At 34.8% G+C, this 18,013-nt stretch overlaps 1 protein-coding gene across 32 annotated transcripts in view; it reads left to right on the forward strand.

The window, feature by feature from the left end:
* The window catches only part of PTPRD (protein tyrosine phosphatase receptor type D), a 1,865,527-nt gene that overhangs the window by 1,162,966 nt on the left and 684,548 nt on the right, over nucleotides 1-18,013 (forward strand). The window lies entirely within an intron of this gene.

Below are 18,013 nucleotides of genomic sequence, written 5' to 3' on the forward strand. Positions count from 1 at the left end.
AGATGCTGAATGAGGTGATCTCCAAGGTCCATATGAGCTCTAAAATAGATTAGTTGTGAATATCTACTCATTGTGACTATAAGCCCTAATCAAAGGAAGATGTCTTATTATAGTGGTGCTCAGATTTCAGTGTGCCTAAGAATCACCTGGGTTTCTCATTAAAAATGCATACTCCTGATTATCACCTTAGAGGTTCCAATTTAAGGGTTCTGTGATCCCAAATATTGCATTTAAAACAATACCCAAGGTGATTCTTATGTAGCTGGTCCATAAATCATACTTTGATAAACACCAACTTACTACCACCAAATATATAATTGAGCTTGACAGTAGAATTAAATAAAAAGAAAATTAAGCAATTTGCTTTTGGCTATGCACAGCAGTGCTCTAATATACTTACTACAGAATGAGTAATCTCAGTCATGGAATTCAACAGGCAGGAGGTTCTGGATCATTTCTGTTCAGCTTTATGAATTATGACTGGTGGAAATTGCTTATCAAAATGACTCTTTAAGCCACATTCATAGTCTGACATAACTGGGCACTCATAAGAGTGGTTTAGGTGAGAGTGGTATCAAGCTCTGTCCCCTCATTCTTCTGCTGATTTCAGAGCAGGGTATCCTCAGTCGGGGGGTTTTCCTTGAGGTGCCTTGGTTAGCGATGCTCATTACCTTTCCTTAGATGTGATTTGACTGTTGCTGGGATCTCTTGCCAAGTGCCTGTTCATCAAGTGAAATCACAGATAACACAGCATCCTGTAAACTCCAATAAGGAAGAAGCATATGGTCACAGTCCCAATCTTTGAGTAGAACTCAGTTCTGTGTTACTGTACTCACTTCTTGCTTACATTAACCCAAAGTAGCTAACTCCTCATAGCCTAACTGAGACCTGAAGATATATCTCTCTTTACCTTATTTTCTCCTAAAACTTACTCTCAAAAGTCAGATTCCTATTATTATTGGCCCTGCAGCCCATTTGGGGGAGGGAATTAAGGATTAATTAATATTTTAATACACTTATGTGCAGCTTAGAAGTAAAGCATTTTGATGATTAGGTATTGTTGACTAATTCAAAGATATTGTTGATTATTACATATTCTAACTTAAAACTGCACTTACTAGCTAAGCCTAAAGACATTTAGTTTACCTCTTTTTCCAAGTGAATGTTATCATAAGCAATAGCAATAGGAAATTCTTTGTACACAGCTTGTCACCTAGTCTCATTTTCCCAGAGACAGTGGCCTCAAAGAGAACTCAGAAAACTTCACACATGTTTAAAAGAACACATAAATTATCTAGTTTACTTGAGTTGTGTGTTCACCAAATTGGAAATTGATTCACAGTGGCTAACATAGATACATTGCATAGCAACACATGCTGAGATTGTTAAGGAAAAAAACAGAATATGAGCTACATCTTTAAACAAACTTAGTAACAGGTCCCAGAATTTAAGTGATCAGGCCTATGATTTTCAGTGATATTAAATTATGGAAATCGCAGTAATCCCCTTCTACTCCCAAATACTTGTTAAGAATTTGCTTGTTAAACTTTCAGAATATCTTTAAAGTGATAGATTTCCCAAGTAGTAAAGAGATGCAGTTATAATCAGAACATAATATAAATACTTTTAAGATGTTATGAAAATATTTTCTCATGCTTTTTATGACAAGATTGCTTTTGTGATACACCCAATTGCCATTAAAGGATATTTTAAATCACTTAAATAAATCTTAAAATGATTTTCAGATATCACTTAATGTTTCCAGTTGACATAACAAATGAACCATTTCAGATTTCACTGAAAGCTCTGTAATACATGTCAGCAGACAATTTTGGAACAGTTTCAAAAAGTGACAAATTGCAGTAAATCATCTCAAGGCATCTCAGCACCACTGCAGCCTTTACAAGGTGGAATTCAGGGCTTTGTAAATCACAGAAAATCGCCTATCAACTCAGTTTTGTCACAGAACAGAAACAGCAAATAAAAAGCTGTCAGGGTGGGATGTTCTCTTTACTAATACCTTACTTTATTTAACATTTATTTTAATGCTGACACATTAGATGGATCGGTAATATAGGAAGGGAAATACTCCCTGCATTCATTTATCAGACATTTGGCTGGATTGCCAAATAGCACCATCATAATGAAAGAGTTGACCTTAGGAAAAATATGCCATCTAGCTCTCTATACAGAACATCTGCTCCTAGAAGGAAGGATAGCAATAAAATTCTTAACATCTCTTGATGAATGATTACCTAAGCAAACCTCACAAACTCTGTACTAATATATTACCTGGAATAAATTCTTTTTGTTTCATTTCAGGTCACTTGGTACCCCTAGCCAAGGTTTTTTGTTTTTGTTTCTTGGGGGTTTTGTTTTGTTTTGTTTTGTTTTTGTAATTGAGTATATTACTGTTCAAATCCTAATGATTTTTCACACAAGGATGGGCAGTATCAAATCTTCTGTCCCCTGAAGATGGGTCAATTCATTCAAAATTCACAATCAAATTATTGGGCAGATTATTTTTCCATTACATACAATGTTTATGAATGCCTGGTATACTAAACGTCTAATATTAAAGATATTTGAAGAGATTCATGTTGTAATAATCTCCTGTGATTGTTAATTATGCCATTATGAAACACTCACTCTTTTAAAATTTACTGTAATTAACATCCACATTATCAAAAAAGATTTGCATCAATGATTTTCATTTAAAAAGAGCTCTCTTTCAATGCCTGATCTTCACTTGAAAATATAATAGAAGGTGATAACTAGTTCAATGTTTATTCAGTATAATGTGGTTAACATGATTAAATAATTGTAGTAAATGGAGGCATTGCAGGAGTGTGGAAGAAACATTGCAGTAAGTGTCATACTTAGTGAAATCCAGCCACTGACCAGCTTTGTGACCTCGAGCAAATCATTTTCTTTTTCTATATCTCAAATCCTTCTATTATAAAATAGGGCAAATATTTTATAAAATTGACATAAACAAGTGAGATGGTTGATCTGGCAGTATTTCAGAGGCAAACAAATGGCATGATGCAGTTTGGCTTTGATGGAAATTTAATAGACTGTTTGCAAAGGTGAGAGGAAGAGGGACCAAGGGATGGTGAAGTATTACCACCTCCAGGTCTGAGGAGAGGGAGTAATTACTGGAACCCAGAGACAGAAAAGAGCTATGTGGGAGTGAATTCCCAGGAGCTCTGACCATCCTGGGAGGGATGCAGCTAGACCCTGGGAGGCACTCCCTTCCTCTGTTCTTGCCAGCGCTCTCCAGTGGTAGAGTGTAACAGGAAGCCAAAGGCCAGGAAGCTCAACACTGTGGCCCCTTTAAGTCAGCCTCCCAGGACTAGAGCAGGATTCAGAATGGAAAGAGTAGAGTTGGAGGAGCAGATGGATATATCTAGGACAAAGGGCGTATGGAAAAATACTTTGAAAAACCACCAAAGAAATAGAATTCAGTAACAAGTCAGAGATTCCGAGTTCTCCCCTTTCTTCTGCTACTGTGTAACTTCAGGTAAATGTTGCAGTTCCTTTTTGTATCACATGGTCTATTGAAGCTATAAGCATCTTTGGTTGAAAACATATTTTTGAGAATGAAACTCCTGAATTCATTACAACACCTCAATTTAATAAACTCTATTCCACTGCCCATTGACCCTCTGATCCTGTGCCTCATAACAGTTAGTCTGCTGGTCCTGATGCTGCGTACCTAACAACAGAGGTATCAAGGCTCTCTGGAGGTGGCACCAGAGCACCTGCTGTGCTGCTTTTCTGAGACTTCTTGAGTTTTGCCTCTAGGGAGCTTAAACTGCAATGAGCCTGCATTCAAATAGCACCCTGTCCAAAGCTCACACTTGCTTTGTGGAACTGTAGGTGGTCCCCACAAGCACAAGGAAAAGGCTGGAGCACTGAATCACTCACTTTCATCAGCACCTCATTTTAATTTCCTCATGGAGCTCCCACTGTGACAGTCACTGTAAGGGTAGATGTGTGTGTGTAGCGACCAAACTTCATGCTTTGCAGGCATTATCAAGAGAAACTATTGTTGCTCCCTTGGAGAAAGGAGACAGGAGAAGAGCAGCTATTAATGATAAACCCTCATGATACCAATAGCCCATCTTCAACCAGCAAGCAGGTACTGCAGGCTAAATAATTACATTATCCCAGAAACTTTTAACTAAACTAAATTTGAATACATTTGTACACACACACACACACACACACACACATCAGAAAGTGCTCTTTCATTCTTGTTTGTTTGCACTGCTCCATATTGGTCAAAGTAGGAAATTTGGTACTTAAATTACAAAAAGACCAAAGATAGTCGGCTAAGGAAAATGGTGGAATATATTGAATTTGTCCTATATGTAGAACCATATTTTAATATAGTAGAAAAATAATCAACTTTGTGGCTCATTATTTCCAATGCTAGAGAGGTTATCTACAAAAGAGAAACCATCATTCAAAAGTCAGGGTTGGATAACTGCTATAACAAATGACCGCCAAATTATGCTTGATTAACATGACGTATATTTGTTACTTACTCATGTTATAATCCAGGGCAAGTTTCAAAGATGCTCTGTTACATGAAGTCAGTTAGGGACCTAGGTTCTGCCATGCTTTGGGATTGAATAGACTTCCCCTGAAAGGAAGAGAAGGGAAAGAGGTGGGAGGTAGGGGGTGGAAAGGAGAGGGGATGAATGAATGGAGTACTCATGAAATTTAGGCGTCAGGTTTGAACTGTATTTAATTTTTATTTACATGTCATTGGCACTCAGTCAAGTGGCCCAATCTAACTGCAGGGGAAGTTGAGAAATGTATCCAGCTACCTGACAGGAAAGAGAAGGAAATAGAGGTTGCTGAACACATGGTACTGTCTCTGTCACAGTGGCTTTCAGGACTTTATTTGTTGCGCATATAGCCTACGTAACAGAATCAGAAAAGCACTAAGGAAAGACAGGCACAGCCTTTGAGAAACATCTGAGGGTCTTCTGGATTCAAAAGCTCAGTAGTCCACACAGCAGCAGCATTTGGCCAACAACTGGACCACGTGCTCCACAGGTTCTTAGGAGGAGTATGAATGTGGGCCATGAACACAGATCCTGGAAGGCAGCTATGCTAACCACTATACCACCAACGCTGCATGAACACAGATCCTGAACGTTTAGTGATACAGGAGAAAGTAAGGTGAGGTGCTGTCTGTCAAGAGAGAACACTGCATTTAGGCACATGCTGGGAAATAGCAGAAGAGGCCTTTTATTTTTCAAATATGTTATTATATAGTGACTACGATTAATGAAGCTTTTTTTTTCTAGCTTCTAATAGTGCATTCTAACAATGTTAGGCTGCTCTTCAGTATTACAAACGGCTCATTGACTTTGGTTTCATGACTGTAATTTCTTAAAAAATAATCCAAGCTCATCATCAAGAACAGCAGGAGATATGTGTAAATTATACCATATATTCCCACCATTTCTTTAACAAATGAAAATCATATGACATTGAGAGTAGTAGGACCCTACAAATGTATCCTTTCCATAGTTTTACGTGAATTAGCTTGTATTATCAAGTATGCATCTCCCTAAATTTAGAATAGTTCATAAAAACCTCATAGAAGGTCACTATGTTTGCCAGTATAGTTTGGTAAAAAAGAAAGAACCAAATTTGTATTTGAAATCTGTGGATGTCTATCCTGTTTCTTATATTTACTGACTGTATGCTCTTGAGAAAGTTACTTAGTAAAGATAATAACATAATGAAGCTAAGTAATTATTATTATTATTATGCCACTACTTAATGCCTAGTGTAGTTATAATAACCAAGTATTACATTGAATATGTAAGAACTATAACTTCAGCCTAGAATGGTAGCATTATATTAAACGTCAAAAGGCAAAGTTTATTTTTAAACAAATATATATCAATTATTATTATTGACAGATATTATTCTAGATAAATAGTTCCCTATTAAAATATAGAACTGCAAAACATAGTTCTGTATTAAAATGATAGTTCTGTATTAAAATATGTAGCATAAACTTGTTTGCTCTATAAAATGCTCAGCTGGAAAGAAGGAGACTAAGGGGGCCTGTACCATTAAATCTTTGCATCTTTGTCTTGCCCTCCCACAGAAACGCACATCCCATCTTTCCTTAGCACAGTGAGTGCACTATAACTTTAAAACATTTGTATTAAAAAATTAAGACATTTATTAAAAGTAGAATGTACAGGAAACTGTCCAAGTCATTTTAAAAACAGCTACAAGGAAATATTTAAGATATTTATGAATTTCTGGTAGAGACATCCTAAAAATAAGAACTTGCTCTACTTTAAGATAGGTTTGAGGTTTATGTACAAATAGTACTAAAGAATAATGATGATGATCGTACCTTTATCTCAAAGTCATTGAGAACATCTCTTTTCATGTCACATGGTTGCACTTAATTAACTCTCAACCCATTTCAACTTGAGATCCCCATCTTTGAGATAATAAAGCTGAGGCTTAAAGTAGGTAATTTAATTGGGTTTGCTTATTTCTTCTTATAGTTCTCAGATAAAATAGCCACATTTGGGGAAGTTTTTGTATAAACATGGTTTCCAGAAGAAAAAAAAAGTTTGCATTTGATTCACCAGGTGTTATTCATCTGTGTTGAAAAATCAAGCTTAACATGGTAGAGGGGTTTTGAGCTTTAGCATCAGACAGATCTGAGTAATAGCCAGCTCTACCCCTTACCAGCTGTATTGTTTTCATCACATGTATTAGTATCTCTGAGCCTGTTTTCTCAACTCCAAAATAAGATAGTAAGAATTATCTCATGAGTTCTTTTTTGGAGGGAGTCAAGATATTATGTACAAAGAGCAATATGGAAGAAATGGAAGATGTTATCAGAGTTGAGGTCACATACAATGCAACAAGTAAAGAAGGATCCCTTAATTCCCTTGATCTTCATAAATTTTCCAACCTTGTGAAATAGACTGGTGTAGCAGTAATCCAGCTGTAAGACACAACTGACAGACATTTTTAACAGAACTGTTGAGTACTGGGAGAGCACAGAAAAGGAACGATGAATTCTGATGCTTAACATTTTTGTTTTGTACTTTAGCTATAGGAAATCAACTAAACTAGTCGGAAAACAATCCAAGTACTTGGTCGTAATGTTTTATGAAGAGAGTCATCTACAAATTTTAATAAATGCACCTATTATCCCATAGTGAGTTAAAATTTTGAATTTTATAACCTCAGAGACATTAGGGCGAAGAGAAAATCATACACCTGTTTGTTCAATCTCCAAATGTTCAGACAGAAAATATAAGGAAAAGATAAAGGGTTTTGCAGTTTTCCAAGCAAGTTATTGGTAGCTCTAACTTCTCAAGGCCAGATTTGATAGCATTTAGTCAATTATGATTTTCAAAAGAGAGCAAGAGAATGGGAAGTTCAGGGACAATTGTAACACCTGGTTTAAAATATAGGCCAAGGAAGGTGATACAGAAACCTCGAGGCTAAAATATAAACTATAGCTACAATAGAAATAAAATTTCATATATCAAAACTGAAATGCATCTATTATAACAGGAGAATCAATAATTCCTCTTCAATAGCAATTTGCCTTACTTACTTGACTCTGCATTCCATAAACCATTGAAACACTTTTCTGGGACTACGTTAGCAGTAAATTACATTGTGAGCAAGTAAAATCATTTAATTGGGCTTTTGAAATTGTTTGTTGAAAGAAATGATGCTTTATACTTAAGAACTAACCAATAAACAAGGAAAAAAATCTTCCTTTCCCTGCACTGCCATTAGAGACCTAGTTTATTTCTAAGTGAGCCAGAGAAAAGAATAAATCCTCTATAAAGTAGCAGACCTGAAAAACAATGTCCAATGGGCATTTCAAAGATGGGAAATACTCAGTTCCAATACTGATTACTCTGTTTATTTTACTTCCAAAATTATTCCACAGCTCCATTCTCTTTTTACATTTATATTGATCTCATCATACAGATAAGAAACATAAAGATTGATTTTTGGTCTTTTTTTTTTTCTCAAGGGAGTAATCTGCAGGGCCAAATGCACATGGTTAACCAACTGACTCTTCTTTGAAAATCTTAAGTCAAACGGAGGCACTGTAAATGGTTTACTAAAATTGCACTATTTTAACACTTAGAATTTGCTTTGGCAGAGGAGAATTATTTTAAAGTTAATAACTGTTGATTTCATGTATCATTATTGTTAGATTTGCTAGTCTTTCTCCTTCAAGTCTTTCCTTCCTGTAACGTAATTAGTGGTCAGATGTGGTGTGTTCTATTAACTTCAGTTTTCATCACCCTTATCCAAATGTACGTAAAGGAGGAATTCAGATGGTGACTTTAAAGTGTATTCATTCTATAAAAATCTATAGCTTTATTAACTTGTATACTTAAATAATCAAGAGGAAAATGTCTTGTAGAATGCTACCATCTTTAAGTAGTTAGATGACTTTAATCTAAAAGCTACTGTTACTGAAAATAAGTATTAAACAGAGACTTAAAAATCAAGGTGGAACTAAAATTACCTGAGATCCCAGTGTATGTTATTTATTTCTCCTTAATATGAACATAAACTCCTTGCTAAAGTGAATTACTCTCTGTTCAACACTTGATGAGGTTGTGAAAGCTGAAACTTTACCTTTGAATATCACAACACTACTGTACAAGGTTACTAGAGGCGTTTCCTTGACAGAATAAATGCCTTGTTCCCTCAAATAAAATTGTCTCTGTATGTATGTATGTGTGCATGCATGTGCATCTATGTACATAATGACCATATATAAGACAATTTCATATTAAAAATTTGAATTTCATAATTTTCTCCTTTACACTGAAAGATCTATGAACTTATTCCAAAACACCTACTCACTGGATAATAAGAAGAAAGATAACAATACATTTTTTTCAATAGGAATATTTCTAATTATGACCAGGTATAGTTAATATTCTGTTATTCAACTGTTTAAAGTATTTAATAAAATAATTTTTATAAATTGTCATTAATACCCAGCTTTCCAACATATGACATATGTTCACAGTATTTTGACCCCAATAATTCTGCATGAAATGAGTTCAGTATTGAATTAATGCCAGCATTTCCTTGGTAATTAATTTCAAACCCAGTCGTTTCCCTCTTTAGTGTCCTTTATTATGTATAGCATCCTTCTGGACATGTAGCAGAGAAATAAAGAATTGGAAGCTATTTTCTTTCTCTCTTGTACTGTCTCTTGCAGCAAGAATTAGTCAACAGCATTGTGAAGCTCTCATGGTGACAGCATAGCAGGGAAAATGATCCGGCCATCTCCATTGTCTTTGGATACTGTGTTTATACACATTGATTCTGGCTGTTTCACTCAAACAGTTCAATCCAGAACTAAGGCAGTCGTATATATCTCTGAATCAAAGGATTACATAGGCAGTGATAAATCAAGAAATATTTAATGTCTTTTTCTACTATATGCAAAGCATTGTAGTATGTTCCGGGGAGGATGATGTGAGGAAGTGTAAAATCTTCTGAGTCAAAAGTACAAAAGTAGAGTGGACAGACCAATCCCCTTCTCAGCTCTGATGAGAATTTGGGCAAAACACTGCATTTCTTTAAGCTTAGTTAAAATTATAGTGCCAGCCATGACACCCATACCCTCAAGGAATTTACAATCTAGTTAACACATACATGTTTTCTCACATTAATAATATTCAAGGTAAAGGATAATAAGGCTTATTTGATATTTGAGTCATGCATTGCACAGGAAGGGCCTGAAATAGTTTGTTATACTGTGGACACATTTCTTACCTCTGTTTTCTGAGATAACATTCTGTGGTGTATCTACAGATTTTCATTTAACTTTCTAAAATTATTTATTGAACATTTGCAAAGTACTAGGCATTGTTCCAGGGTCCCAGGGATAAAGAATAAATACACACAAAGAGACACACAGACAGACACACACACAGAATCCCTGTATAGAAAATTCCCTGATTTCATGGAGCATGTAGTCTGCTGAGAGAAACCAAACAATAAAGAAATAAGTGAGAAAAAGATAGTAAATAAGATGATGAAAAATGGTATCAATAAAAACAGAGTAACCGGTGAGAGACAGGGAGCATTATGGGGAGGGGGGATGGGGAGACTTAGCATGCTGTAGAGCCTTGTGAACTATTTTATTTTATTCTGTATTTTATTTTATTTTATTTTATTTTATTTTATTTTATTTTATTTTATTTTCATATTCTTTTGCATTAAAGGTTATTACAAGATACTGAATATAATCCCCTGTGCTATACAGAAGAATTTTGGGTTTTTTTAATCTGTTTTTATGTTTACTGGCTAAGATTTGCAAATCTCAAACTCCCAAATTTATGCTTCCCACCCCCTTTCCTCCAATAACCATAAGATTGTTCACTATGTCTGTGAGTCTGTTTCTGTTTTGTAGACGAGTTCACTAGTGTCCTCGTTTTTTGTTTTTTTTTAACATTCCACAAATGAGTGATATCATATGGTATTTTTCTTTCTCTTTCTGGCTTACTTCACTTAGAATGACAATCTCCACATCCATCTGTGTTGCTGCAAATGGCATTATATATATCTTTTTTATGGCTGAGTAGTATTCCATGGTATAAATATACCACTTTTTCTTTATCCAGTCACCTGATGATGCACATTAGGTTGCTTCTATGTCTTGGCTATTGCTTATAGTGCTGCTGTGAACATTGAGGTGCATGTATCTTTTCGAATTAGAGTTCCCTCTGGATATATGCCCAGGAGGGGGTACTGTTGGATCATATGGTAAGTCTATTTTTAGTTTTTTGAGGAAGCTCCTTGCTGTTTTCCATTTTGGCTGCACCGAAACTACATTCCCACCAGTAGTGTAGGAGGATTCCCTTTTCTCCACAGCCTCTCCAGCATTTATCATTTGTGAACATTTGAATGATGGCCCTTTCTGAATGGTGTGAGGTGATACTTCATTGTAGTTTTGATTTGCATTTCTCTGATAATTAGTGATAATGAGCATTTTTTCATGTGCCTATTGGACATTGTCTTCATTGGACAACTGCTTGTTTAGGTCTTCTGCCCATTTTGGGATTGGCTTGTCGGTTTTTTTGTTATGAAGTTGTATCAGCTATTTATATATCATGAAAATTAAACCTTTGTCAGTCGCATCTTTGCAAATACTTTCTCCCATTCTGTAGGTTGTTGTTTTGTATTGCTTATGGTTTCCTTTACTGTGCAAAAGCTTATAAGTTTAATTAGGTCCCATTTATTAATTTTTGCTTTTATTTCTGTTGTCTAGGTGGACTGCCCTAGGAGAATATTGCTAAAATTTTTGTGAGATAATGTTTTGTCTATGTTTTCTTCTATGAGGTTTATAGTGCCTTGTCTTATATTTAAGTCTTTAAGCCAGTTGGCGTATAATTATGTGTATGGTGTGAGTGAGTGAGCCATTTTAAATACCTAAATTTTCACTCTCAATAATTGGGAAATCACTGGATTTATATGGAAATACAGTACATATTTATGGATATATGGCACAGTTATAGCCATCGTCTGGGCAAACTCAATCTCAGGGAGACCTGTTTGGAGACTGTTGCTACATTCCAGGTGAGCCATGGTGGATAGCTTGGACCACAGCTGTAACAGTGGAGGTGTGAGAGGTAGTGGGGATGTTTTGAAGTCAACAGAATTGCTGATAGATTAAGTGACTGAATGAAGAGAGGCAGGAGTAAAAGATGACTGCATGGATTGTTGTTAAGTTGTAGTTGCCATTGAGACTGTGGGAGAAGCAGGATTTAGGCATGGGATTCAGAAGTGTGGCTTTGGAAATACTGTTTGAAGTCCTATTGGAATATGAAAATCTTCTTCTTGCCCAAGCCATGCAGAACCTCATGCTTTTCAGCACTGTTGTGGTTTTGATCAACTGGGCTGTGCCAGTGCCCTCAGGAGGGATTAGGACCCTTCTTCACTCTGCATGAGCAGCTCAGCCCTGTGACTTAAAGCCCTGTACTATGTTTCTACTAATAATAAGCAACCCAAAAATCTGTGTTCTCTTACAGACTCAGTAACCGTATGTGACCACCATTGTTCAGTAACATAATGATGATTCTCAGGTATCTAGGGTGTCCAACATTGATTTTAACACACTACTTACATCTTGACTTTCTATGTATCCATATCTTCAAATTGAGTTTCCTTACAATAACTCTCTTGACTTAAAAAGCTTCCCATCACACACACTACTCTTTCTTGTTTTTGAAGTCTTTTATGAAACTCCATTTGTTCTTCTTTCAGTACATATTTTCTAATCCTGAATTCCATATAATGACTTGATCGCTGTTATTAAATTAACACTTGATTGATGCTTTTCATTTGAAGAACCCATTGATTCATAGTTAGAAAGCTCCATGTTACGCAAATAAATGTCCCTAGAGAGCAGGTTGTTAGTGAAATAAACTTGAGGAAACTTGCCAAAGTCTGTAACATCATCAAAATAATCTAGGGAAGAGTCTTCACATATTCAGATTCTGTTCTCCACCCATCTATCTACCAGCCAGTCCCCAGCCATACCTCTGTGAAATTATTTTGGTGATTCTAGTATGAGAATCAGTGCTTCATACATATTATCCCATATGTTCTCATAAGCCACATGTAGGAACCACTAGACAACACTTTTAATGCCTCTAAAAATTAACTTGATAGCATGATATGAAATGGACCAGGACTAAAATTAATTAGTAAAGTATCTTCCGTTGAAATTAATACTCTTAAAGTAGCCTAAAAGCAAAAGCAAAACAAAAACTAGTATCTTTTGTTTCATATATCAGGCTTTACTTGATATGAAAAATGAATGTAACTAAATTTATACTGTATATGCAATCTCTTCTCCCTGTCAATGAATTTTCATTCTTTTGTGTCATATCTTTTAATACATCACGTTTTGGTGAAAAAAGTTATTATTTAGCCTTATATATTTGCACACAAATATTAATATTCTGTAGTGTGTTCATTCCCTGAAGCATGGGAAGGAGAGGATTTGGAATCTGCAGCATTGCCTACAGTTCATTTAATTATGATTGCATATTTGGTTAGGGACAAAGTAAATTCAATGAAGCATTAAAATCAAACATCCCTTTAATTAAACTGGAAAAGAGACTGACTTCGTCTTAGGTATTGTTTATTTTCATTAATAGAATGAGAATACTGCGTCTCCAAAGAAGGTATCATAATTTATATGAAATAAAGATACTTCTATCCCAGCTGCATTGTCTATAAACTCAAGTTTGACCCATGCTTCTCATCTAGTATAATATTTTCTGAACAAAGACTTTCAAAGCATGAAATCCTATACAAGTTATTGTTGTTACTGATATTTTATGTAGTAATTTGCACACTTGCAGATGGTACAAATGGACTTTACTCAAATCATGAAGGATTTAGGAAAATTCACAGTCTTCAAAATGATTGGCCCTTTCTTAAGCTCTGTAGACTAAACAGGTTCTGCTCAAATAAGAGAAACTGTACAGCTGCCTTTCCAATTAATTGAAGCAGAACTCACAAAGCCTTTGTCTCACTGATAACTTTGCTGTATTTTTAACATATTAAGAAATACATTTTACTGCATAAACGTATATCCCCAGCTCTACCTGTCTCGTAGTTAAATCGTGCATCTGTCCCAGTAAATGTTTGAATTGGGTATTCATATGTGATATTTACATTAAAAAGAATTTTTTACAAGGGAACTTTTTGGACATATACTGATAATATCCCCTTCAGATAGCACTACATGTTTCTCCATACTTAAGTGAAATCTAAGTGATGATTAGCAAATACATCTCTGGAAAATGATAATCTCCCTCATAGAGTCTATTACAAATAGACTTTGGTAACTTGATTAGACTTCTTAAGCAAAGAGGAAAAATGTACATTTCTTTTTTTCCTTCCTTTTAATTAAACTCTTTATCATATTTGTTAAAAATAGTTTTTTAAACGTATCTGTTTATAAACAATGTTTCTGACAAATCTATTTGCTGATTCACTGGTACACATTTGTATGGGCCATAAACAGGCAGTTGTTTCTAGTTCCAGGATATCTATGGCTACTGAACAAGCTTTCTTCAAAAAGATATTTTTGTTATTTCACAAAAAAGAAAATCTGAAAGAAGACTAATTAAAATAATCCTTAAATGATATCCAAATGTAAGGAGCACAGGAAAATGCAAAAGAAATAAGGCATTAAAAAGATCCATATATGTAGGGTTTGCCCTAAGTATTGGTGTTTATTGCCTCGGCTTATTTTATTGCTATCTTAGACTTTCTTTTTCCCTTTTCCATTCCCATTCTTCTTCAGATTTCTCTTCCATCCTCGAAAACCACTAGATTTGTTATTAAATAAAAGATTTATTTTACATAAAATAAATCCAAGTTACAAAATTCAAATTTTCAAAGATAAATGAAGAAAGAATGCAGTACTCATCTTAAAGTCCATTAAAAAAAAAAACTACTGTTAAATGGGTATGTGCTTAATAATGCAATTTTGTAGCTTATGCATGATGCATAAAGTGAAGTATAACTCTGTCATCATAAAACTGGCACCTGGTGAGGCCAGCTCAGTTAAAAGAAACTTACTAACTAACTAACTAACCCCTTGTCAGCAAGCAGACATTTACTTTCACTTGTTTTCAATACAAGACACTCAGATAATCACAATACAGTGTGGTCAATAGGAAGGACATGTAAAAGCAAATAATTCTTTCTCTCTCTCTTCCTCTCTGTATGTGGACATACACATATACATACAGAGAGGGAGAGAGAAAATATATCTGTATGTGTTCATATAGATATATATGTATGTGTGCGTACATGTGCCTGTCTCTGTGTGTCTGTATACAATCCTTAAAAATCTTTATCCCTCACTTTAAGGTAAGTCTGAATAAGAAAACAATAAATACATGAATGAGACTCCATAAGGACTTTGTATGCAGTATTCCTACTTTGTTTCCTAGATACTAATTTTTGAGGGGAAATTTTCTAGAGTAGTTTGTCCCCACAAAGAATACAAGACCCTTATTTGGCTTAAAGTGTAAACCATTAAAGTAGCAACACACTGAAACAGAAAGATGGAACTCTTAAAGAGTCAGTATGGTTGTGTTCACATGATTTCTTGGAATGCTAGTGAAAATTATCTAGAGAAACTTTAATTTTTTAAAAATTTTGATGTTTCACTATAAATACATGAGAAATAAATGGTGGTTTTTATAGTAATCATTTCCTGTCAGCTTTCATCATTAAACCAGTTTCCTACATTTAGAGTAAATATTCGAAAATTTGGATTTATGCCTACATAAGTTATGTTAAAAATTCGTACCATTCATGCATTTCCCCAGCCAGCCTGAAAATCTCTTCATTGCAAGATTGTCCTTTTTAGCCATGTATCCCTAGCACTTCACTTAAGATACACAAGTACATCTGAATAATAATAATTAAAATCATAGCAATATATAGCATTAAGAACCTAATATATGCCAGATACTCTTTTACGTGCTTAATGTATCCTAAATTCTACTTATCCTCAGATGCTATTATTGTACTGAAACAGAGAGAACATATGTAGTTTGCCCAGAATTTAAGTGGCAAAATGGATACTCCAGACTGGGGAACACACTCCTAAACACCAAGCGATAGTGCTTTTAATAATAAATATTTACTGATTGGACAAATAAATGCAGCCTTAATATGCATGTAGAATGTAGTAAAATAGCACATGTCAGTTACATAATAGAAGGAAATAGACTATGGCTAATAACTAATCCAAACAGTTGATCGTGAGGTAGGGTATTTGTTAGATGAATGATATCTCCTAGCTTTGTTGGAGCATTACAGCTACCTTTTTGAAGGTGGGATATTATCCATAGTGACATATATATATATATATATAACATTTTTAAATCCTAGCGGCAATTAAAAGATATACCAGCTTTTAGGACAGAAAGCATTGGGACTTCCTGTGATTCTATTGGAGGAGTAAGGATGGGGGATAATAACTAAGAAATTAATTAAATATGTAAACAAGAGAGGAAGAGGAAAATCAATTAATTAAATTACAAGAATTGAATATTTAACTTATTGTTAAGTAAAGCCTTATGTTAGGACAGTTTGTGAGAGTAGTAGCCTCACTAAATTTGGTTGATATGGACCACGTTTAGTTGAAACATTAAATAAAGCTGTTGCAGAAATTTCCCAAGTAGACTCTTTAAGTTTCTACTTGCTAAATATTCATTTAATGTGATTTATTTAATACCATTTGAAATTAGAGAAATAATACTGCAGTTAGCATTTTTTTAAACTTAACATTCGTAATTTTTAAATTGTTCTCAGATCACAATGAAAAAAGCTGCTGTTCTAAAGGTGTGAATCTTGCTAACTTCTCTGTTCTCATATGTTCAGAACAGAGGACCCACAGGAACATAGCTGCTGTTAACAATTTTAGTCTTTTCTTTAGATGAAGCTCAAACTCCTTTTTCTCTTAGGGTACTGAGTTTTTCAGATCATTTGGTGGGCATTAATCTTATCACATGCATTATACATATTAACAGTCAAAAAATCATATAATATGCAGCAAATGTATGTATGTTTTAAAAAGCAACTGCACATATAGATTTGGAAACACAAGATCTGTTCATCCTGATTAGATTCCCGAACATGTTAGCATCTACAGATAAGCTCACTATTTGACATCAGAATAAGAAAGATAATGAGGCATGATGCTATTGCACATGCATATGCAATTCAATGTATGTTTCTAAAAATACATACATTAGAATGTAGGTATTTAACATGTAATTCTGAATTAGTACCCTAAGTCATCTATTTACTGACAATTAGATAGTGTACAGATGTTTATATGTGTACTTAGGTCTCTGTGCCTTGATGTTTGGATTGGGAAGGTAAAAAGGAGGCCAAAGAGTTGTAATATTTTGAGTTATAGATATATCTCATATTCAGCAAGACCTATTAACAATGGTCTTCATTTGTGAGTTTCATTGAAAAAAAAAATTGAAATAGCCAAAGCACTCAGATTGAATACAAGTGTTAAGCTGATAACCCAGTATCTATTTTGTCCATGAAGAAAAACATCCAGAGTTGAAAAGACAAATACAAAATATTTGTCATGCCCACATATTTCATAAATGCAGTATATTGATGAGTCTATGGACTTATTCTTAGATCTGCAATAAAATTGGCAGCCCATTTAGAAGGTGCCAAGGTGAACGGATAGCTTGGGGTACTTGGTTAACCAGGTACTTAGGCAGGATCAGATGGTGGCAAAATTAGGAGATAGATGAAGTTTAACCAGGGTGCATTCTCTTGCTGAGTTCCTGCCCCCAAGACATTCCTTCTACTTGTCCTCACTGGTTTATTTTTCTTTAAGCTTGGTTTTACTCTCTCATTAGGTTATTTCATTCAGAAGCTTGAGTAAGTACTAATAATTCTTAAACATACATCTTCAGCCTTGACCACTACCCTCAGCTCAAATGTGGAAGCCCTGACACTTACTCAACATATTCATTTGAAATAGTCTTAGGAGATCTAAATTCATCAGGTCCAGCACAGAACCTTATACTGTTCTTCATTAAAATGGAATAGATACCCACACCATTGATTGCTCAAGCCAAACCTTTCAGTTTGGTTTACCAAAGACCCCTCCCTTGTCTAAGGACCCTTCACATCCAGTCTATCTGTGGATCCTTTCAGTTATATCTTTCAAATATATTTCATATCAGTTCACTTCTCTTCATACTTACACTACCGACTTCATTCATACCCTTCTCTCTCACTGCATGCTGTGAGGTTAACCAGCTATTGCACTTCTATTCAGATATTATGGCCTATTAACCAGTGTCTATTCTGATTGGTCGGTGACTTTTCTGATAGGTGTCAAAGACTATAGAGGTTATTAAATGTTTTGAATCTCATCCCTGTCTAA

This window comes from Vicugna pacos, chromosome 4 (assembly GCF_048564905.1).
Source record: "Vicugna pacos chromosome 4, VicPac4, whole genome shotgun sequence".
Lineage (NCBI taxonomy): Eukaryota > Metazoa > Chordata > Mammalia > Artiodactyla > Camelidae > Vicugna > Vicugna pacos.